This window comes from Zootoca vivipara, chromosome 15 (assembly GCF_963506605.1).
Source record: "Zootoca vivipara chromosome 15, rZooViv1.1, whole genome shotgun sequence".
NCBI classification, from domain to species: domain Eukaryota; kingdom Metazoa; phylum Chordata; class Lepidosauria; order Squamata; family Lacertidae; genus Zootoca; species Zootoca vivipara.
This window is the reverse complement of record NC_083290.1, coordinates 32,107,536-32,130,401: the sequence shown is the minus strand read 5'-3', so window position 1 is coordinate 32,130,401 and position 22,866 is coordinate 32,107,536. Positions and strand designations below refer to the sequence as shown.

The window sequence follows — 22,866 nt, the reverse complement described above, 5'->3', positions numbered from 1 at the left end:
GGTAGGTAGAGAGGAGGCAATTGCATGTACTTTGGCAGTTCAACTTTCTTCAAGCATGCAAATAATTTTGTGGTTTAGCTTCGGAGGGCCAGGCACTGTCTCAACACCATTCAAACCCTATTAACACTTGATTGACTTGGACTCTCAACCCTTTGCATGTCTAACTAATCCCAAGGGAGATGAAAATCTGAAAATGGGGCCTAGGAGGGATCCTAAACTAGAATTTCCCAGCAATGGAAGGTCAGGGGAAAGGGCTGGTAGAGCTGCTTCTTCCTCTCCTCTGTCATCTAGATACAGAAGGGGAGGACCTCTCCCCTCCATCTGGGGGGGGGGCATCTTCAGGCCCTACATCTACTCCTTCTTCTTCTTCCACTAGCCTAACCAGGATTTATTTTGGGCCAGCCAGAAGACAGCTTTAATACTTCATTGTTTAGTGTGACTTTTCTGGAACATTTGGCTTTGTTAGTAGTTTGGACTTTTGGGGGAGAATCAATTGATGCAATTGTCTTGGATGATCACCTTAATGACTCACCTGCCACTATGCTTGAATGTGGTCAATGTCAGGTGCAGTGTAGCCAAGTCTCAGCACAACAGCCCTCTAACACTTTTTTTTGGGGGGGGGGGAGGGAATGAAGTCCTTATGAAAAATGAGAAGTTCCTCTTTCCAGCCAATTCATGCATGTATAGGTCCAAATTGATTTTGTATGAAAATAAAGATGCGTTCAGGGTGGTTCTGAGTCAACAGGGGACACATAAATGCCCTGAAATTTCCAGGACACATGGGGCAGTGCTCTCTTTATCTTTTTCTTCCTTGCAACAGCTGGTTTGTATCTTGCACTTTTAAGTTTTGTACACCAGGGCTTGGGGTGATGAGGGAGGGAAGGAAACCCAGCACCTTCAGCTTTGCAGCTGCAGCCTCTCCTCCAAAAAGAAAGCATTGCATGAGATGCTAGGGGGAGTGCTTGGTGGTGTACTACAGACTGTGTGGTGTAGTGGTTAGAGCAGGCACCCCCAAACTGCAGCCCTCCAGATGTTTTGGCCTACAACTCCCATGATCCCTAGCTAACAGGACCAGTGGTCAGAGATGATGGGAATTGCAGTCCAAAACATCTGGAGGGCCGAAGTTGGGGGATGCCTGGGTTAGAGTGCCAAACTAAGACCCGGGAAACCCAGGTTCAGATCATTCCTTCAACTATGAACCTCTCTCTCTCTCTCTCTCTCTCTCTCTCTCCGGATGATGACAATGAACTGAACACCCCCCCCCCTTTCCTCAACATAGAGGCATGCGGTAGTTCAGATGCAAACAGTAAAGTTCATACAAGCCCTGAAGTGGAAAGAGACTGAAAGTTGCTAATATGAACATGAAGGAAAATGTTAGCAGAACCATGGTATGGAATGTGCCAGGTACAATTTGTCCTGTGGAATCTTTGTTGTGTGCTGGATGAATGACCACCTGCCATGAACATATTTATTATTATTATTGCCCTTTAGTTGCAAAACGTTTTTGTCAGCTTATCAGAAAGTGCTACGTCTCAAATGGCATGATATCACTTTCGTGCATTTAAACTCTTTGCTTCTTTCCCATTTATAAGTAGCCAATTAAATGTACGGTATATATATATATAAAACTTGGCTGTCTCCACTGAATGTACTCAGCAATGCCATTCGGGGTTTTTTCTTTACAGGTTTCCCCAATATTTTTGTTCCCCAAACATCTCATCCCAGAACTGGGCAACTTTGAGATAGTCCCACCACATATGTGTGAAGGGACCTACAGATCCCTTCCAGCAAGCTTCAGTTTGTAAAGGATGCTAAGAGTTGTTAGGAGACCCCTGTTCCCATCCCAGAGTGACTTAATAGTCAATCCCTCTTTCCAGGGAATTGTTGCTCTGTGAGGGGAACCAAGATCTCCTAAGAACTCCCAACACCATTCAGAAACTATAGTTTCCAAGATTCCTTGAGGGAAGCCATGTTTGTTTAAAGTGGTATGATAACTGCTTAAAATGCATAGTGCAGTTGGGGCCTAACCTAACTTTCAGGGTTACTGTGAGGCTAAAATAATTCCTCTGTGAATTAGGCGTGGCTGAGATGGGGAAGGAGAACTTGGCACATCATTCTGAGCTCCTAAACGTAGCAAATGCACTAAATAAATACAGTTTAAATTAAATGAATATAAAAAATAAATGCCCTACCCATGGGGAGGGAGAATATGCAAACTCAGGTGTCCACAGGCTGCTGCTTCCCTTAATGGTGAGAGAGATCCTGCTAAATCCATTTGGATATTATTTGGCTAGAGAAGCTCAATTGCTTTTATTTTGTCCCTTCTTCTTTCCTGATTCCTAAAATCGGCCCCAGTCCTGGAAAAATTCAAGGACTTACTAGGAATGTCACAGGTAGGTAGCCGTGTTGGTCTGAGTCGAAGCAAAATAAAAAAATTCCTTCAGTAGCACCTTAAAGACCAACTAAGTTTATATTTTGGTATGAGCTTTCGTGTGCATGCACACTTCTTCAGATACACTAGAAACAGAAGTGTCAGACCCTATATATATACAGAGGGTGGTGGGGGTGGGTGGGAATGGGTGATGGGCTGATGGGAGTGGTAAACCTGTAGATGGCTGTTAATGGCTGCTGATGGCTGCAATTAGTCCTGGGCTGAGGTGCTAAAGAAAGCTTGATCATGCATAATGAGATAAGAATCCGATGTCTCTATTCATCCCAGGTACTAGGAATGTCATTCATGTAGAATCATAGAATTGTAGAGTTGGAAGGGACCACAGGGGTCATCTAGTCCAACCCCTGCTGTTCAGCAGTCTTTTGCCCAGTTTGGGACTTGAACCTGTGACCCTGAGATTAAGAGTCTCATGGTTACTGACTGAGGAACTCCATTGTCTAGTGCTGGATTCTCTGCATGCTAATTCCTAAGGATTTGTAAATAGGGAAACAAAAATAAAAGCACATTTTTTTAAAAAAAAATGGCTCTAAAGCAAAAGGAAACTGTATCTCCTTTGGCCCCACTTGCAATGTTTTGCAATAAGTTTTCCTTTTGCTGGAGTCTTACAAAGCCATGAAAAATTATTGTGAATTGTACTGTACTCTGAAATGGTTGTTTTTATGCAGGAAGGAGTTTTTTTCTCCTTTTTACATTGTTTTATTTTGTTATTTTTAAAAAAGCATTTCTTCCCTTTCCTATCTAATGCTGTCATTTTAACTTGAGCTCATCATATTGGTATTCTGCTCTCTCTATGGGTGAGGCTATTGCACCATAATTAATAACATCTGTAGCTTTCATTTGGACGTTGTTCTTGCACAGCCGCTCCCTTTGAAGGCATCCTCCCTTACACTCAAAATATTAAGGTCCACTGGTTTTGTTGTGTGAATTAATCAGATCTCTTTGGGCTGGGCGGGTGGTTCAGATAAACCAGCGTGCTGGCCATGCTTGTCTTGAGGTGTGTGCTTGTGTGAGTATTCCTTTTTTTCTCAGCACTTATCCAGACACATCCAAGACAACATTGGCTCTCAGAGGCTGCCTAATACTTCATAAAACAATTTGTCCAGCCATGTACAGTTTATAGACCGTCCAAGTGACCCTATTTTCCAGGGTCAATCCTGGATTTACAGAAGCCGTCCCAGTTTCTGATTTGATCCCGGAACGTCCCATTTTTCCTTAGGACATCCCTATTTTCATTGGAGAAATGTTGGAAGGCATGGAGTTATGCAATCCCTGAGCCAAGGAGATAAGTAACCATGCAACCTTTTAGAAGGCATCTTTATAGGGAAGTTTTTAATGTTTTAATGTTTAATATTTTTAATGTTTAATATTTTATTATGTTTTTCAATATGTTGGAAGCTGTCCAAGGTGGCTGGGGCAACCCAGTCAGATGGGCAAGATAATACATACAGTCAGGGCCGGCTCTAGGTAGACCCCCGGTGGCGCGGTGTGCCAGGGCGCTGGGCCGGTAGGCAGGGTGCCACGCGGAAACCATGCTGCGCCCTGCGAGGGCGGGGGCGCTGGAGCGATCTCCGCCCCTCAGTGCCAGGGGGCCGACCTGCTCGCCAGACGAAAGCCCTGCAAGACAAATTTTTCGCAAGACGAATGCGTCTTGCGATCTGATGGTGACTCACAAGACGAATTCGTTTTGCGAAAAATTCATCTTTCAAATTGCGGTTTCCCATAGGAATGCATTGAAATTTAATTAATGCATTCCTATGGGCAAAAAAAGAAATTGCAATGCATTCCTATGGGAAACCGCAATTCGCAAGATGAATTTTTCGCAAAATGAATTGACTCGTGGAACGAATTAAATTCGTCTTGTGAGGCACCACTGTACATACATGCATGCATAAATGAACAGATGGATCGAATAGCACGTCCCTATTTTCACCAGAGAAATGTTGGAGGGTATGTGTATATAACCTGAAATGTCAGTGGTCTTAGCCAGATATCTTTCTCGTTACTTAATTTTTTTTGTATTGGTTTTTAAACAAATACAAATACTGTAACCATTAAAAACTTATCCAGCAGTACAACTAATAGGGTTTGCTTCATCCATTGTCTCTAGACATACAGACACATTGACCATTTTAACGCAAGATGCTGGGGTTGAACATGATGGAAGGTAGTTGTTGTTGTTTAGTCGTTTAGTCGTGTCCGACTCTTCGTGACCCCATGGACCATAGCACGCCAGGCACTCCTGTCTTGCACTGCCTCCCGCAGTTTGGTCAAACTCATGTTCGTAGCTTCGAGAACACTGTCCAACCATCTTGTCCTCTGTCGTCCCCTTCTCCTAGTGCCCTCAATCTTTCCCAACATCAGGGTCTTTTCCAAGGATTCTTCTCTTCTCATGAGGTGGCCAAAGTATTGGAGCCTCAGCTTCACGATCCGTCCTTCCAGGGAGCACTCAGGGCTGATTTCCTTAAGAATGGATAGGTTTGATCTTCTTGCAGTCCATGGGACTCTCAAGAGTCTCCTCCAGCACCATAATTCAAAAGCATCAATTCTTCGGCGATCAGCCTTCTTTATGGTCCAACTCTCACTTCCATACATCACTTCCATACATCACTACCAGTCCTTTTGTCCCATGCATTTCTACAAAGTTGATAACAAGTGAAAACTGTAGCCCATGGTGGCCAGAGCCCATTTAGACCGGTGGAGTAGAATGCTGCTGGGAGCCCAAACACTAGGCAGAGGCTGAGCCATTGACAGGCAGAGCCAAATAATTTTCGTTTTTCTCTTCCAGCAGAGTTCTACAAAGGCGAGACTAAAGAGGAGGAAGCTAACAGGTTGTGCCACCTCCTAGACTGGTTGTAAATAAGGCAGGCAGGTGGGGGACCTACAGTAGCCTCCAATGGCTCTAATCATCAATCACTCTGCTCATCTTTCTTTTTGAAGGTTTTTTTTGAATTAGTTCACAAAAATGTGTTAGATTAGTAGCTTAATATCAAAGGCAACCTAGTTCCTAACTATCATACATGTAGTTCCTTAATCTGTTAATGAAAACAGAACCAAATGTATCGGTGACAAACATTTCAGATTCTTAGTTGCACCTTGCACCAAGGTACTGGACATGCGTTGTGGAGTACAGTGGACCCTCTAGTTGCGTACCACTCTGGATACGTAACTTTCAGGTTATGAACGCGGCAATCCCGGAAGTGTATACTTCTGGGTTTCGTTGCATGCGCAGAAGCACTCAATCGCACTGCACGCGTGCGCAGAAGCAGCACCTCTGCCTACGGACTTTTTGGGTTGTGGGCGGACCCCCGGAACTAATCTAATTCGTATCTGGAGGGTCCACTGTATAGCTCTGCTTGTTTCTCCTTGTTGTTTGCTGCTCTGTTGTCCTTGGTGGTCCTGCAGTTTTATTTTATTATTTTAATGCAAATTGCTTCTAATCCTGACATTTTTGTAACCTGCCCTGGGAACGTTTGGTGGAAGGGTGGACTGTATGTGCCGATATAATAAAGTGCGGTACAGTATAAGTGAAAGTTGACAGAATCTTCCGTGTACTTGGGGATTTATTAGGCGTACTCTATCGTCCTTTTCACCAGCATGCAGAGATCTGAAGTGGCCTCCCACAGAGTCTCTCTTGACTGACTGTCTTTCTACTTCCTCAGTGCTCATGATGTCCTAATCTAACCCCGCTTGCAACAGGATCAGCAAGGAGGAGAATAACCCTCTCTGTGGGGTGTGTGTGTGTGTGTGTGTGTGTGTGTGTGTGTGTGTGTGTGTGTGTAAGGCATCAGGGGAAACTGTAAAAACAATGACATCAATGCTATAGTTTTCCATTGACTCTCAACCCCTAGGCTTATAACGTCATTATAGTAGTGCTTATTGGCCCGCCTGCTAATCCCACTCCTTTGAAAAGCAGCAGATAGCATTAAATACAGGCCACAGAATCATGTCAAAGACTTTGCACTAGCCGCATGAGCACATGAGTGTATTTTCTGCAGATTGCGCTTTCTAATCTTACAGGGCAGGCAGAATGGAGTGGAGGGAGGGAGGCGAGGAGAGAGAGAAAAATGCCAACCTAGAATGCAAAGCTACCTAAGGAAGTTCAACGGCCACTTTGCCAAATGGGCTGGAGACAGTGGGAGGAGAATAGCTGTGGCATCTTTTACTGGGGTGGCTGCACAGTAATCTCTCTAGCAGCAAGCGAGGGGCTGGCAGGGTTCAGCAACTGCGGTGACAGATGCTGCGGCAAGGCCCAAGGCGGTTTCCCTTTATTCAAGCAAATAGCCAGAAACCAAGATTGCCCCATAAATACTGTAGATGCTTTTTCCTGAATGGCCTATGCAAGGATGCATCATAGCTTTCCTGCTAGTGCTGAAGCCACAGGTGTGTGTCACCGCAGCAGGCAAAAAACTAGTGCTCTGTGGTTATCACTTGGGATGTTTCCAAACAGAGCTGGTGGTGTTAGATTCAGTATGCACATCAGAAAAATTTGGCCAGGTGTTTGTGTGGTTTGAGCTTTCCCAGGCTCAACTCTTGAAGCTATTTATAATAATAATTATTATTATTATTTTGAGCTTTGTTGCCTAGTGGGCATAGCTTGCTTACCAGAGACACCTAGCCCTGATAGCTCTTGTTGGAGGTAGCCATGAGGCAAGGTGAGACAGCTACCCCATGGACAAAGTGGAGGTTTTTTGGAGGGAGGATGAGGGGCAACGACTTTAAAAGGCAGCAGAGCTAGTGGGACACAAACCTAAGTTTAGTGAAGGGATGGAGAACCTCAGGCCCTCCAAGCCTTCTGCCTGGCCCTGAGGACTCTCCCCAGACCACTCTTCTTCCCAGCCCTTGCTTCATGGCCTCCTTGAATGCTTCTGCCATACTTAGATGTGTCCTCCGATATTGCCTCTTGCATGGCAGGTTGGAGAGATGGATACAGAAGCTTTTGACTTGTGTGTGGCTGGAATATAGCCCACTTTACAAAAGGTCAAGAGTTGCATCTGTTTCTCCTCCTACTTTTGCTTCTGGCCTACGGACACTTTCACCACTAGCATGTGGTCCTCAGAAGATGGCCTTTGAAGGGTTGTGGCCCTTGAACGAAGAAAGGTTCTTCGCCCCTTGCTGAGGGGATTGAGTGAGAGATATGACAGTGCGGTGTAGTGGTAAGAGAGCTTGACTAGGGCCTGAAAGACCAGGGTTCAAATCTCCACTTGGCCATGAAGCTCAGTGGATGAACTTTGGCCAGCTGCTGCCTCTCCGCATAACCTACCTCATAGGGGTTGTTGTGGGGATGAATTGATGAGGGGAAGAATGATATATATGCTACCTTAAGCGCCTTAGAAAAAAAGGTGGGATATAAATGTAATCAATCAGTCAATCAGAAAGAACAAGGCCTGAGGAAAAGCTGCTTAAAGTCTCCTTTCATCCATGAACATTACCTGGTGACCTTGTTAAGCGTCACTTTTACCTCGCAGGCCTGCTTCGTTGTTTTATTAGGAATATTTATAAACCACTCAACAATAAAATCTAAATAGAGGTGCAGTGCATGCACACACACACACACACACACACACATTATTTTTTCAAAAAATTAAAATCAGATACTGCCCATGAGGAAACTCATCTTTCTGGGAAAACCTCAGATTTTTATTTTTAAAAAAGCTTTCAATAAAATGTGTACAATGCTGGAGCCTGCCTAAGGCCCCATCTACAGCATCAATTTAAAGCAGTGTGATACTGTTTTGCTTTCCCCAAAGAATCATTGGAATTATAATTTGTTAAGGGCACTGAGAGTTATTAGGAGACCCCTATTCCTCTCAGAGAGCTACCATTCCAAGAGTTCCCTGAGCAGTGAGTTCCACAAGGCAGGTGACAGTGGTCTGAGCTGCCATGGAGTAAATCTCCAGTTTATTTTGCACCACAAGGAGATGACTGCAGTGCATGGACAGGTATACAAGGGGTGTGAAGGGACAGAGTTTGATCATTTTGGGTCTTGATAAGATGGGGTTAATTGCTTTTTTCTTTGTGTGAAGCTGGGCCTGCCGTGCTCTGGTCCATGGGGTCATGAAGAGTCGGACACGACTGAACGACTAAACAACAACAATGTGTGAAAATCTAAAGGTCAGGAGCTTCCCTAGTTTGTTGGCACTGCAAAGTCCAAGGAAGGGGAAAAACATTTTAGCTTTAATGCTTTTTTCAGTTTTGCAGAAAGAGCTCAGCAGAAGGAATGCCAGAGAAAAGCTGAATGTCTGGGAACCCTGAGAACTCTGATACTAAGATGTTGCTGGGAAGAACTTGAAAAAGTTGCAGTCTAGGTAGCAATAGCTGTATGACGTTAACCTTCTTATTTTCTTATCCTGTTGCTCATTTGTTTTGGGTGTGGGTGCTGAAATTTATTCAGATGTTAAAAATCTGCCCCCCTCGCTGCTGTGATAATACTTTCCCAGTAAACACTTTAAAATGTTTATAGCATTATAGAGGGCCGGGCCCTATGGCCAGGCTGGGTGGCGCAGGGCACCACGGTGCTGGCCCGCCAGGGGGCACTGCGCAGTTGCACCCGCCGGCCGCTCTGTTGCGCAGCTCCACCGGCCGCTCTGTCGCGCAGCTGCGCCGGCCGCTCCATCGCGCAGCTGCGCTCGCCCGCCCACCGGCAGCGCAGGAGCGCCCGCCACGCTGGGAAACGGGGCGGGGAGGGCGCCGGAGGGATCCGTCGTACCACGGCGCCAGTGCGCCAGAGGTGCTTAAGACTGTCCTGGCATTATATGACCTTTTTGTGTGGTTTACACACATGAAAGCCAACCCTCACAGTAGCTGAAGATTCTTTTTAAGAGAACCAGAAGGTTTTGGTTTCTTTGGTGGAGGCCGCCAGGGCGGGTTGGAGAGAGAAAGACTTCCAGGTGTCAACGGAAACATCATGCGTGTGAGGTGTGGAAAAGGGCAGTTAGGACTGGGACACTCGGTTTGGCCTGGTCTTCTTTCCTAACAGAGATCATAGTGTAGCTGGGCCCATCTTTCAGAAGATGTCTCAGATAATCATGGAGTTTAAAATGGGGGGAGGCCGGTACATCACACCTCGTGCTCCTTAGAAGAAAGGCAAACGTATGTCAAAGGAATAAATAGAACCTAAAGAATTAATTCACTTCTGAAATAAATGCATGTGGAGAGGCCAAGGGCATCCTCAGGGCCGGCTCTAGGTAGCCCCCCGGTGGCGCGGTGAGCCAGGGCGCTGGGCTGGTAGGCAGGGTGCCACGCGGCGAAGCCACACGGAAGCCATGCTGCGCCCTGCGAGGGCGCCGGAGCGATCTCTGCCCCTCAGCGCCAGGGCGCCCGACCTGCTCGAGACTGCCCCGGGCATCCTTCCTGGCCCAGTTAAATGCAAAATGCTTCTTCCCTGCAGATACACACGTTTGCACATGCACACACAAAACATGGTGGGTGTGGATATGTTTGTTTAGCACTGGAGTGGGGCCATAGTTCAGCTGAAGGCAACATGCATTCAAACCACCCCAGGTTCAGTAATAGACATTCATGTATGGTATCTATTTAGAAAATTAGTTAATCACTCGGTCAGCAAGGGCCCCTGGGTGGATGAGACAGAGCTCAAGCAGTATACAATTAGAACATTAAATAAGCCAATCAATTTAATTTTGTGCCTAAAACGACCAGCGCAGACAGCATTTTTAAACCCAGTAATCTTTTTGCAAAGGCAAATTGTCATTCTAAATGCCTGGGGAAATGAAAAGGTCCCTCTACCCGGCATTGAAAGGATCTTAATGTAAGTGCCATTTGAGCCTCGGTGCACCCCATAATCAAGTTGTCTATACTGAAAAAGCCCTCTCTGTAGTACCCGTATAGCAAATTGATGGAACGTAAGAGCTATCAGTAGCTACTAGCTGTGTTTACTTCCGACCTCTACTGCCAGAAGTTGTACGGCTCTGAATACCAGCTGCTTTTTGGACTACAACTCCTATCATCCCTAGCTATCAGGACCAGTGGTCAGGGATGATGAGAGTTGTAGTCCCAAAACATCTGGAGACCCAAGTTTGGGAAACCCTGGAATACCAGTTTCTGGGAATTCAAATGTGGAGATTGCTATTGTGCTCATGTCCTGCCACAGGGAGAAGAAGATGCTGGAGTAAATGCCCCTTTGACCTGTTCCAGCAGTGTTCTTCTGCTTGTATGTATCTTATCTGTTTGGGTGGGGGACTTGGGAGAAGATCCAGATAGGGCTTGGAAAGGCTCCTGTCAGTCAGTGTAGACAACACTGAGCTTGACGGGCCAGTGGGCTGACTGGACTTAAACAGAACTTAAACAGTCCTCTGCTGGCAAGTAACCATGTAGGGGAGGATATTAAAGGGATATAAATAAACAGATGCAACCCAGAGCTATCTCTCATGGCCTGGCTGTGGGCTGGCCAGAAGTGACAAGACAAAGCAGCCCTTTCTGTGGCATCATCAGACACCCTTCTCTCCTTGCTGTGGAAAACAGTATGTAAATAGACAGTGATTTGTTCAGGCATAGAAAGCTCACTGGAAGGACAGATCCTGAAGCTGAGGCTCCAATACTTTGGCCACCTCATGAGAAGAGAAGAATCCTTGGAAAAGACTCTAATGCTGGGAAAGATTGAGGGCACAAGGAGAAGGGGACGACAGAGGACGAGATGGTTGGACAGTGTTCTCGAAGCTACGAACATGAGTTTGACCAAACTGCGGGAGGCAGTGCAAGACAGGAGTGCCTGGCGTGCTCTGGTCCATGGGGTCACGAAGAGTCGGACACGACTAAACAACAACAAAGAAAGGGAATACCATGAATGGTGAATAAAGGGCCATATCCAACTAACTTCTACTCAGAACAGACCCACTGAAATTAATGCACCCATCTATTACTCTTAGTGGGTCTAATCTGGCATTAGATACATCCCAGTTTCTCTCCTCCAGTGGCATCATCTGCTGATTGTGGCTGGTGCAAGGTTAGGAAGCAATTGTTATTCGAGAACACCCTGCAGTTGTTTTTGGACTGCAACTCCCCAACCAACTTGGCCACACTGAACAGGGACTGGTGGGAGTTCCAGTCAGATACAGATTCTTTATTACCGGTACGCAGTTAAATATCTAAAAAAACAACCCCTAATATCAGCAACTGTTCAAGTGAAATATCGCAAGATGCAAAATACATGAAAGTGGGTTGCAATATATAAATGATATAAAATATCAGGAATATAAAAAGCATGCGTAAAATTAGATAACAAGTATTTAACAGTAAATAAAGCAGAGTTTTATTTTTCCCGAAGAAAAATTTCTGTTTCAGAATCCATTAGTAACAGTGAATGGATGCCAGTGGTGAAGACAACAACTGGCACACTTGGCAATCTTCAAAGTTTTTAGCTTTGGTTACGAAATACAAGTGAAACATGCCAAATTGGATCACTCACCCAGTAAATTTCCCTCCACAAGTTATCCTAATTTTCTTAGGAATTGTTTTCCAGAAAACCCAGATCACTGGTGCTGGGTTTGGGCCATGGAAGCTAGGGTTCAAGTTACGATTCATGCACAAAGCTTACTGGTTGGCTGTGAGCAGATTATTATTTCCCAGCCTAACCTAGGTGCTGAGGAGGCAAAAAAAGGTGTGTGTGTGTGTGTAGGGTTGGGTGATCAACACACGCCACTCTGAGCTCTTTGGAAGAATATGAGTGGATGAAAACATAAGTGTTATGCTTGTGAAAAGGAAGAACGCTAACATCCTTTCTGTGAATCTGTTTCACAAGGCTGATAATAAGCACAACAGGTAAAGGACCCCTGGACTGTTAAGTCCAGTCAAAGGCGACTATGGGGTTGCGGTGCTCATCTCGTTTTCAGGCCGAGGGAGCCGGTGTTTGTCCACAGACAACCTTCCGGGTTGTGTGGCCAGCATGACTAAACTGCTTCTGGCACAACGGAACACCGTGACGGAAACCAGAGTGCACGGAAACGCCGTTTACCTTCCCACCTAGTTATCTACTTGCACTGGCATGCTTTCGAACTGCAAGGTTGGCAGGAGCTGGGACAGAGCAGCAGGAGCTCACCTGACCTCACTTAGACCACAGTGCCACCCACTTGCATTAATAAGCACAACAAATGGTGTTTAAAATACACTGGCATGCTTTGGTTTTGGTGGTTGACCTTTTGGGCTGACAACTCTATCCAAGGATGTCCCTCTGGATTCTGCTGTGAGTCTTGCCCTATTGCTCTGTCCCGAAATCTCTTTGCTTTCACTTCCTCACTGAGGAGGCACCCTGGGGCTCTTGCTGCTGTCACGCTTGGCACTAGTTTTTCCCCTCTTCACCCATCTCAGTGGTATTTAAAGCTGCCTTTGCAATCTTGCTCTCTTTCCTCTGCTTCCCCCCCCCCACTCTTCAGTAAGCTTTGCAGCCACTGATTGGCTTCCTTGGACATGAAGCTTTTCAGATAAACAGGGCTGCACACCTGCTGTTTAAACCCCAAACAGCTTGCTTGGGTTTAGTGCTATTTTGGGATCTGCAGGGGAGGGGAACACTTCCCCTTGGCGTACTTCTTTCTTTGCTTTATCCAAACCAGTTCCATGTTACAAGGTGGACTTGTTTTGGTTTTGTTCTGTAATTTTGGGTTGAGCTGCCTGAGAACTCTATAAGCGGCAAATTATGAGATCAGCCTGCCACTCATTTCTGTTCAAAGAGAGTAAGGTGTGTAGGACGGACATGAAATAAAGGGACAGGCAGATGTAATCAAAGAAGCATGTTTTAAACTGGGTAAGTGAGGGTCCATTCATAGGAAAAGAGAGTGCTTCCTAAACAGACCCAAGTTTGTGATGTAATTCTCAACACAGAGAGAATAGAAAAAGTGTGTGTGTGTTGGGGGGGGGAGAGAACACACTTAATGTTCAAGCTATCACATTTAAAATGGGCAGATTGGGTGCATAATCCAGCATGATTTGCAACTATAATTTTTCTAGTCTTTGGTTCAGTTCTCCACAATTCTGCATCAGTTCGGGTTTTTTTTCCTTTTAAGTTGTCATGAAAATTCATCAGCGAATTTCTCCGGATATACAATTTTTGCAAGATTCCCCTCCAAATACATTGCAATTTCCTATGTTATTTTCACTACAATATGCACTTCTTAGGCACACTTTCCTATAATATACGGCATTCTTATACACATTTTTGGTAGGCAAACTGCCTCGCAGCTGTGTTTTTCGTTTGCATATCATCCCCCCCCCCAGAAGTACAGATTAGGGAGCTCTGCATTAAAAAGCACACAGAAAATGTGCTTAAAACTCGGATACAGTACAATATATGGGTATATAAGTAGTACGGTTATTCTTAAAAAATAATAATAATAATATTTATGCACCGCTCATCTGGCTGGGTTTCCCCAGCCACTCTGAGTGGCTTCCAGCACATATAAACATAATAAAATGTGAAACATTATTCTAACGAATTATTATATAAATTATTAAGAGGTCATTGTGCTTTTTATAAATGCATCCAAATAACATTAGAATTTTCCATACACAAACTACATCTAAAAGCAATCTGTTCGCATGTTTGAAGAGAGTCCTATCTTCTATCCATCATTCTAAGGGGGAGGGGGGCAGCGTTTTGTCTTTTCAATGACCCAATAGCAGTCTTTTAGCAGAAGTAAGGGCATGAAGAGTCCTTTTATGTTGACCCACTGTGAAACTACATATAGTTGGTATGTGATTTAGGATAATATTATCATCTGATAATTTTAATTCCCACCCCCAAAGTAGTATTTATACATCTTAATACTCCAAAAATATGTAAGCATCAGACACTGCATAAACATATGTTTCAAAGAAGCATTTTTCTTATTGCATCTCCTGCAGCTTGTTGTCATAGATAGCCCCTGTCTGAACAAGCAGGTGGCAGGGACGTGGGTGGCGCTGTGGTCTAAAACACTGAGCCTCTTGGGCTTGCCAATCGCAAGGTGTGCAGTTCTAATCCACGCAATGCGGTGAGTTTCCATTGCTCTGTCCCAGCTCCTGCCAACCTAGCAGTTCGAAAGCATGCCAGTGCGAGTAGATAAATTGGTACCGCTGCGGCGGGAAGGTAACTGGTGTTTCCGTGTACTGCTCTGGTTTCCATCACGGTGTTCCATTGCACCAGAAGCGGTTTAGTCATGCTGGCCACATGACCCAGAAAGCTGTGGACAAACACCGGCTCCCTCAGCCTGAAAGCAAGATGAGCGCCGCAACCCCATAGTCGCCGTTGACTGGACCTTTACTGCTTACCTTTATGGTCAATGTTGGATACAACTAATGGCTTGCAACCAGGCTTAGCGATATATAAAATACAGTGGTACCTCAGTCTATGAACAGCCCTGTTAACGAATGCTTTGGACAACAAACTCCGCAAAACTGGAAGTAGGTTAGCGAACTTTGCTCCGGAAACCGAACGGAAGCCAAACACCGGCGGCGTGAGGGAAAGCGCGCACCTCGGTTTAAGAATGCATTGGTTTAAGAATGGACCTCCGGAACGGATTAAGTTCGTAACCCGAGGTACTACTGTATTTCAATGGTGCCTGTGGGTTGCAAGCTCCTTCCATTATTATTATTATTATTATTATTATTATTATTATTTATTATGGAAGGGCTCCTGTGCCTTTTAACAGCTGAGCAGCCTTGGTAAGTTGGGTAGGGGAAATGCAACAGCCGAAGAGCCCTTTTTCAGAACTAAAAGTAATAAGCTTCTCAACAGCTGAGGGTTGGAAAGAGAACATTCTCTCTCCCAGATCACAGACAGTGGAAATCCCTAGCTTTTAGAGACCAGCCATTCTTTCCAGACCAATTGCCCGTTCCGCTCCATCCATCCTGTACAATGGCTGCTTAGAACCATGCTGATTGTATCACCCTTGTGCGTGTCGAGCTCCCAAATGTCCCTGTGCACGTGTGTCACAATGGAGTTAATGTGGCAGTGTGCAAGAAGTGCACTGTGAAATTGACTTCATTGTGAGTTCTCAGAGGCATATAATCGGCAGCAGGTGTTTACTCCCATTGTCCCTTGCTTCGTGTCTGCAAGATGAAGCAGTGCAGGAACTTGAAGCATGGAGGCAGATAAACAAGCTCCTTTTGCTTAATGCTGTTTGCAGATCCTCTTGGGTTGCGTCCTGTTTTTCTATTCAGATAGGCAGAGTTGTGAAAACAAACGTACACAAGATCTAAAATCACAGGGCAGCAAAACAGCTGTGCAGGCAACTCGTGTCTGAACAGGATGGCTCTGATGTCTTGGAAGGTGTGCAAGGAGGGGTTCTGTTTGGGAATCTTTGTGGAGGGCATTCCATAGTGCAGGGCAGCCTTCCGAGAAGGTTCTTCTCTACTCCCCTGCAAGTTTTGCTTTGCAAAGTAGAATTGCTTTCCTGTGTTTGCTTTTGACACACAGTGCAGGGGAGCAGAGGTGAGATCTGCAAGGGAGTGGGGGGGGGATTAATTAATTTTTTTAAATTTGCTTCATATGTGAAACTTTCTCGAAGCAGCATACAAAAGTTATAACTCTTAAAAACATAAACATAAGGCAGCTTTTAAAATGCTACAGAATTTCATAAAATGGCACAGTAGTTCATTGATATTAACTGTAAGGGGGGGAGAGTACAGAGTACCTCCCCCTATCATCAAAAGCAGCTCCTCCCAGAGCAGCGAAGGAAGCACAGGCTCAGGGGAGGGAAGTCAGGACACGGAGAGAGAGTGCCCAGAGTGCCTGGGCTCAGGCAGGATGAAAGAGCCCAGACTCCACAGACGGGAGGAGAGAGAAGGGGAAAAGGGGGAGAGGGAAAACATGGAACGCAGACCTTTTCCTCCGGTTCCGGAATTACGAAAGAGAAGAAAGGGGAGGAGATTCAGTGTCCCACGACTTTTATGTTGGGGGCGTTCGCACCGAGGGGCACTTCCGGATTCTGCATTGGAGTAAGAAGACATTTTTCTACACTGTCCTCACTGTACATAGCAACACCAATAAACACGTTATGGAAAAGTAACCTGAGGAGCGTGGTTACTCTAGAGTAGTTGTAAGAACCCCCTGACATTAACAATTCAAGAAGGCACGAAAAATACACTATGGAGTCAGCACCTGTCTGTTTTTCAAGAGTAAGAGTATTTATCTCTGTCCGTTAATTTTACTCTGCAACTACTCCACTGTCCTCCCTTATTTTACAGGTTCATTTTGAGTCCAGGTTTCTGATGGCTGCAGGGAAGGAAAACAGTGTGTGAGGGTGAGGAAGGGAAGGTAGTGTTGTATAGTGGTCAGAGTGTTGGACAGACTGGGTAGATCTGGGTATAACCCCCCACCCACTTGGCTGTGAAGTTAACTGGGGGGGGGGGGCTTGGGCCAGTCTTTCTTTCTCATCCTGGGAGGAAGAGGTGGTTGGGGAAGGCTGCTGCTTTTGAGCCTTCTGATTATAAATGTTACAAGAAATAGGCACTTGCTTTCACTTCCCCCTTGCAAATTCCCTCTTTTGCCCCAAACTCTGTAGAGATAATTGTTTGCTTAACAACAACAGCCTGCTTAGATGTTTAGGGATCTGTAGAGAATCTGCATTTTCACAGTTCCTGCCGGAAGAGAACAACAAAGGCATATTCTAAATCCAACCAAGATGGCCTTTTCCTTTTCTAATACATTAGCAACCTCATAACCCATAAATATGAATGTGCGGCGGCGGCAGCAAGCCTGCGCCATTGTTGAATATTATCAGAGTGAACAAGAACTCCCAGAGTGTTTCTAAGGCAGTGGAAAGGACGATGCTGGTTTCTCAAGGGTAGCCAGGGGAGGAAGTCGATTAAAGGGAAAGTAGAGAGAGCTGCCTATCAGCAGCAGGACTAGGGAAGGGAGTGTTTAAAAACCAAAACAAAAAATCAGGTACTTGGGCAGGGTTGAGTGTGGCAGAAGAAACAGGACACATACGTTTCTGTTGGAAAGTTTGCAGTGATGACAATCCCCATACAAACATTGTGCACGAAGGACTCACAAATCTTTGGTCATCCTCAAGGATGGAAATCCAGCCATCCTTGATATACATTTGCTTATTCGTTTAAATCTGGTTTGCAAACCGTCCAGCAGATGAGAGGAAGAAAGGGTGCCATTCTGATGCTTGTCTCGGAATAGCACTTCACCACACACAAAAAGAAGAAGCTGGGCGACCAATTGCACGTGTAATTTAGGCAGATATGCTTTCTTTGACTTTGCTGAGCTCAAGAGGAGAGATTCACAAAAAGGTGGGGATTTTGAGGAGGGATTTGGTGGATGGAAGTGAGTGAGGTAGCATAAAATTGGATGGCCTCCTCCAACCTTGGGACTCTAGCTCCCATCATGCCTGACTTTTGACCATAGTGGCTGGGGCTCATGGGACTTGTAGTCCAAAATGTCAAGGTTGAGGATGAATGACACCAGAGTTATGAGAAGGTTATTTCAGTTATAAGGGGCAGTAAGAGTGGATGGGCAGAGACATTTAAATGCACCTGGCAGGTGCATTTCAAACCAGAAAGGTGAATGAGGGTCCAGGTCTCACTCTGTCTCTGAAGAACACTTTGAACTTTGCAGAATGCAGCGCTTGCTTGGATTATCTTGCTAATCCTTTCTGGAGGCTGGAAAACCTGAATATTGTTGCACTTGCGGAGGGGTAATGAAGAGAAATAAATGCAGGTGACACCGCAGAGCAGGCTGGCTTTTTTCCCATTTGACTTACTTTAGGGTGTGAAACCAGTAAATGCCGTTCCCTTGCTTCACTCCCACTGCTTCCCCAGACAGGTGCAAAGCAACCTTCGCTTCAGAAGAAAAGCTCATACAGTATTTATTAAGAGCTGATGCCGTTCAGTGTTGCGAAACATGAATTACCTGCTCCTTCCCCATTTTCTTGAAGGTTATCGTGTGCATCTCCTCTCTTGTCTGTTCCATCACAGATTTTCACTGGCCACTTGTAAATTAGGAAGTTAAGGATACATCATATTTGCCTTGCCCTCTGCTCTCAAGGGCCTCTAGCGTAAAAGTAACTTGATGACGTTTGCCTTAGTGGTGGGAGTTATTAGGTCAGCAATAACCTTTCTTGCTGTTTCATCATCAATGTAGATGATAATTTGTTTCCAGATGCTGGAAATTATTTGTTTTGTGGCACTCTAATGGAGGAGGATAAATGCAAGTAGATAAATGCAAGTAGATAAATAGGAACCACTACAGCGGGAAGGTAAACAGCGTTTCCATGTGCTGCTCTGGTTTGCCAGAAGCGGCTTTGTCATGCTGGCCACATGACCCGGAAGCTGTATGCCGGCTCCCTCGGCCAATAATGCGAGATGAGCGCGCAACCCCAGAGTCGGTCACGACTGGACCTAATGGTCAGGGGTCCCTTTACCTTTACCTAATGGAGGAGGAAGGTCACATCATTCAGTGGCCCAGCTTGGCACCCCGGACATTTTTGCCAGTCCAGAATGGGTCCTTGCAGGGAACCAGGGAGAGGGCCTTCTCGGTGGTGGCGCCTGCCCTGTGGAACGCCCTCCCATCGGATGTTAAAGAAAAAAACAGCTACCAGATTTTTAGAAGACATCTGAAGGCAGCCCTGTTTAGGGAGGCTTTTAATGTTTAATAGATTATTTTATTTCATTTTTCTGTTGTAAGCCGCCCAGAGTGGCTGGGGAAACCCAGCCAGATGGGCAGGGTATAAATAATAAGTTGTTGTTGTTGTTGTTGTTGTTGTTGTTGTTGTTGTTGTTGTTGTTGTTGTTGTTAAATAATAAGTTGTTGTTGTTGTTGTTGTTGTTGTTGAACTCTGGTAACATCCCTTGTTTGTTTGGATGGAAGCTAGTAAATGTGCAAAAACTGGCCAGCTCTAGAGAGGTAAAATTTGTATTTCTTGCTCCTCCTACTTTTGCCTCTGGTCTTGACCACCACTTGCATGTGGCCCTTTGAAGGCTGCCCAGAAGGGAATGTGGCCCCAGGCTGGGGGGGGGAAATGTATAACCCTGCATCCTTCTTGCACATCGTTCTACTAAGGGCATGTGGCCGGACATGGCGGCACTGGTAGAGGCTGGTGGATTTCAGAATTTCATGGAACAAGGAAAGAAAAGTAAGGCAAGGTACATAGCTTGGTTTGTTTTAAAAAGGCCAATTAAACAACATAGAGTGTTTGTTTATTGAATCTAATTTCAAAGTTTCCAGAAGTTTTAATGGCTAGGAAGAGAGCACTCGATATGCTATTATGAACTTCCTCGGATCCGGCAATTATCTGGATCTGGTGGTTATTAGTGACAGAAATCTGGACTGTGCAGACCATTCGCCTCTTAAGAAATCAGATGTTGTTTGTTTGTTTGTTTGTTTTTTTAAAAAAGACTTCCGCAACTAGATGTTGTTTTGGAAAACTTAAGTGAAAAATTCAGCAAACATTTTTTTCAGTAATGAAATGGGGGCAGCTTTTGTTATTATGATGAATGTTGAAGAGGCAGAGTTTGAAGAAAACCAGATGGCTGAGGGGAAAGGTTTGTATACCTCTCCTTTCTTTCTTTCTTTCTTTCTTTCTTTCTTTCTTTCTTTCTTTCTTTCTTTCTTACTTACTTACTTACTTACTTACTTACTTTCTGTGTGTGTCAGTGTGTACATGTACATAGCCTTGAGCTCTGCTTTTGATGGAGAAGCTGTCTGGAATCACTTTAAGCAAATAACAGGGAAAGATGCTTGGGTGGTAATACTGGCTAAATGAATATTCCTGTGTGGTATAGTCATTAGAGTACTGGACTTAAAAGATCAGGGTTCGAATCCCCACTCAGCCATGAAGCTCGCTGGGTAACCTTGAATCAGCCAATGTCTCTCAGTCTAACCTACCTCACAGGGTTATCTTGAGGATAAAACAGAAGGAGGGGGAATTGTTGTTGTTGTTGTTGTTGTTGTTGTTGTTGTTGTTGTTGTTGTTGTTGTTGTTGTTATATAGTGATAAGATTTCTTATTATTGCCCACATCAAGTCACAGGCATTATAGGTTCTAAGAACTGTTTATGTAGGTTCTTTCTGGAACCCTATCCAACTCTGGGACAAAGTCCTGTCCTGAGTGCCCTCTTCATTGCAGAATTCACACCAAAGTAGACCTGTAACTATCAATGAATATACTCACACAGTATATATACTATGTCAGGTTAAAATGGTACAGAAACTCCCAAACAAAGGTGTACCCAGGGTGTTGTTTTAACTGGAACTCGCTGGAACTAATGGTGAAGAGTTCTGGCCCCTCTTTTTCTAGCAATGAGTTTACCCATTCCATGGCCAAAAGAATACTTGTGCAATTGTGGTCTGTGACAATATACTTGCTCTTTCTCTCGCTGCCTGCTCCTTCAAATTGCTGCAGTGAAAATGCCCTCTCCGAAGCAAACTTTATTGCAGGGGTAGCTAAACTTTGGTGTTTTTTCCCCTGAGGGCAGTGGTAGGTGTGCTCAGTGTTTGTGAAGGCGTTTGTGAAGGTAAAACCTCAGCACACACACAACACATGTACACTCCCACTCATGCACTTACATGCAGTCACACTTGGAAATGCGCAAGTCTTTGTGCGCCCCTCTCCACAGCATTTCCAGCAGGTGGGCAGGGGGCTGGAATCTCTTCCTTTTATTTTACACAAATCATTTAATAAGGGGCATGAGTGTTTTAGGTGCTTCATGCCAGTGCTCAGGATTTTGCCAGACGCTGCCAATGTCGAGGAACAAGATAAACCAAAGCATCTGCAGTGTTCTCAATAAGCAGAGTGCTCAGATGACATCTTGCCTCAGTAGGGTGTAAGCCAGGCATCCCCGAACTGCGGCCCTCCAGATGTTTTGGCCTACAACTCCCATGATCCCTAGCTAACAGGACCAGTAGTCGGAGAAGATGGGAATTGTAGTCCGAAACATCTGGAGGGCCAAAGTTTGGGGATGCCTGGTGTAAGCTAACATTTCTGGTTTTTTCAAGTGCTCCCTGTCTTTCTTTCATCCCCAGCTTGGTAACCCGCTTCACTGACTCCAGCAGAGCACCACAGCTCATTTGGCCTCGGTTCTGAACTACAAAGGCATTGGCTGCCTTTCAGTTTTCTATATCTCTGCAGATTCCATCCTGTTTTGTCTCTAGAGACTATATATCATCTTAATTAAAAGTTGCCTATGAGGATCTGGCAGGGCCTGTCAGCCTCAGTCTGAGAGGCAAGCCCTCCCACTTGGCTTTTGGAGACAGACAGAGCAAATGTGAGCCTGCCTGAGGAGACAGGCCTCCTGTCCACTTTTTAACTCAAGTGGTTGGAACAAATACAAAAGCACACAGTTATCTGTTTGGAGCCAGGAGCCGAAGGTAATGGGAAGATGTTAATGCTGCCAGGTACACTTTATCTCCTTTGTAAAGCTGTACGCAGAGATGATTTGTCTTTGTCTTGCATAGACGCAGGGCTGAGGAAATTATTGTTTTTTGACAGTGGAGTTGTCACTGTTTGGACCACTGCCTGTGGAGGTCTTTTGTCAGGGTTCAAGGAATATCTCCTGTGCCAGGGATCACCAACATTTTTAGCCCGTGAACATTTGGAAATTTGAGTGCATGCCTTTCTAATCGTTTCTGTCCCCCAGGTGAATTCCTTTACGTTTTCTGACATCCATGCAATTTTAAACTATTTTCCTGTTGTATGAGGATTGACAGCAAGGCAACAAAAGTGGGTTTTGGAAACCTCTAGGGATGCCCAGAGTCTTCTGCTTTGAGCCTAGACAGACAAACACCCACCACTTATGATCCGAAGACGTTGCTGCCCTTGCTACACTGAAAGGATTTATTACTAATGCAATAAATGTGGAATTTGTTTGGGTATCTTTGGGGACGTTTGGCCCTTCAGATATTGCTGTAATTCTGGTTCCCACCATCTCTCACCATTGGCTGGGTCTGATGAGAGTTGGACTCCAACAGCATTCAGAGGGCCACATGTTTCTCCTCCCTGCTGCAGACAGACTTAGCATATAGGTTCCCGATCCTTGGCTAATGCTCCCCCTTCCCTTTTGTAAAAACAACAATGTGAGCTTGAAGCTCTGCCAAGGACAGCTAAGATGATCATTGTTAATTGTTAATTAATCATGGCAACACTTGGGAGGTGATTTATTTACTTAGCTCTGTATTCTGGGCAAACAACTAGAAAACACACCATACTGTGCAATTGAACCCTGCCACTTTCCCAGGATAGATAGATAGATATTCAAAAAATACAACGAAACCCTACAAAACGGCATAATTCGCAAGGAAACCAAATAGTTGAAATGGAAGTTGCACTCAGCTCTATAGCTGTCAACTTTTCCCTTTTCTGGCGAGGAATCCTATTCGGGATGAGGGAATTTCCCTTTTAAAAAAGGGGAAAGTTGACAGCTATGCTCAGCTCCCCACCTCATAACCTCTCCCATGTAATGGTGATTGTAGGATTGTGGGCC

At 45.0% G+C, this 22,866-nt stretch overlaps 1 protein-coding gene across 11 annotated transcripts in view; it reads left to right on the top strand.

Annotated features, from left to right (window-relative positions):
* Nucleotides 1–22,866, top strand: part of ST3GAL4 (ST3 beta-galactoside alpha-2,3-sialyltransferase 4) — a 161,029-nt gene that overhangs the window by 27,195 nt on the left and 110,968 nt on the right. Inside the window, exon 2 of one of the 11 annotated variants that reach the window (XM_060268388.1) lies at nucleotides 1,280–1,404. The exons of the other annotated variants lie outside the window; for them this stretch is intronic. The gene's annotated coding sequence lies outside the window, so the exon portion shown is untranslated. The remainder of the gene's footprint in view (nucleotides 1–1,279; nucleotides 1,405–22,866) is intronic. 11 annotated transcript variants of the gene reach the window in all.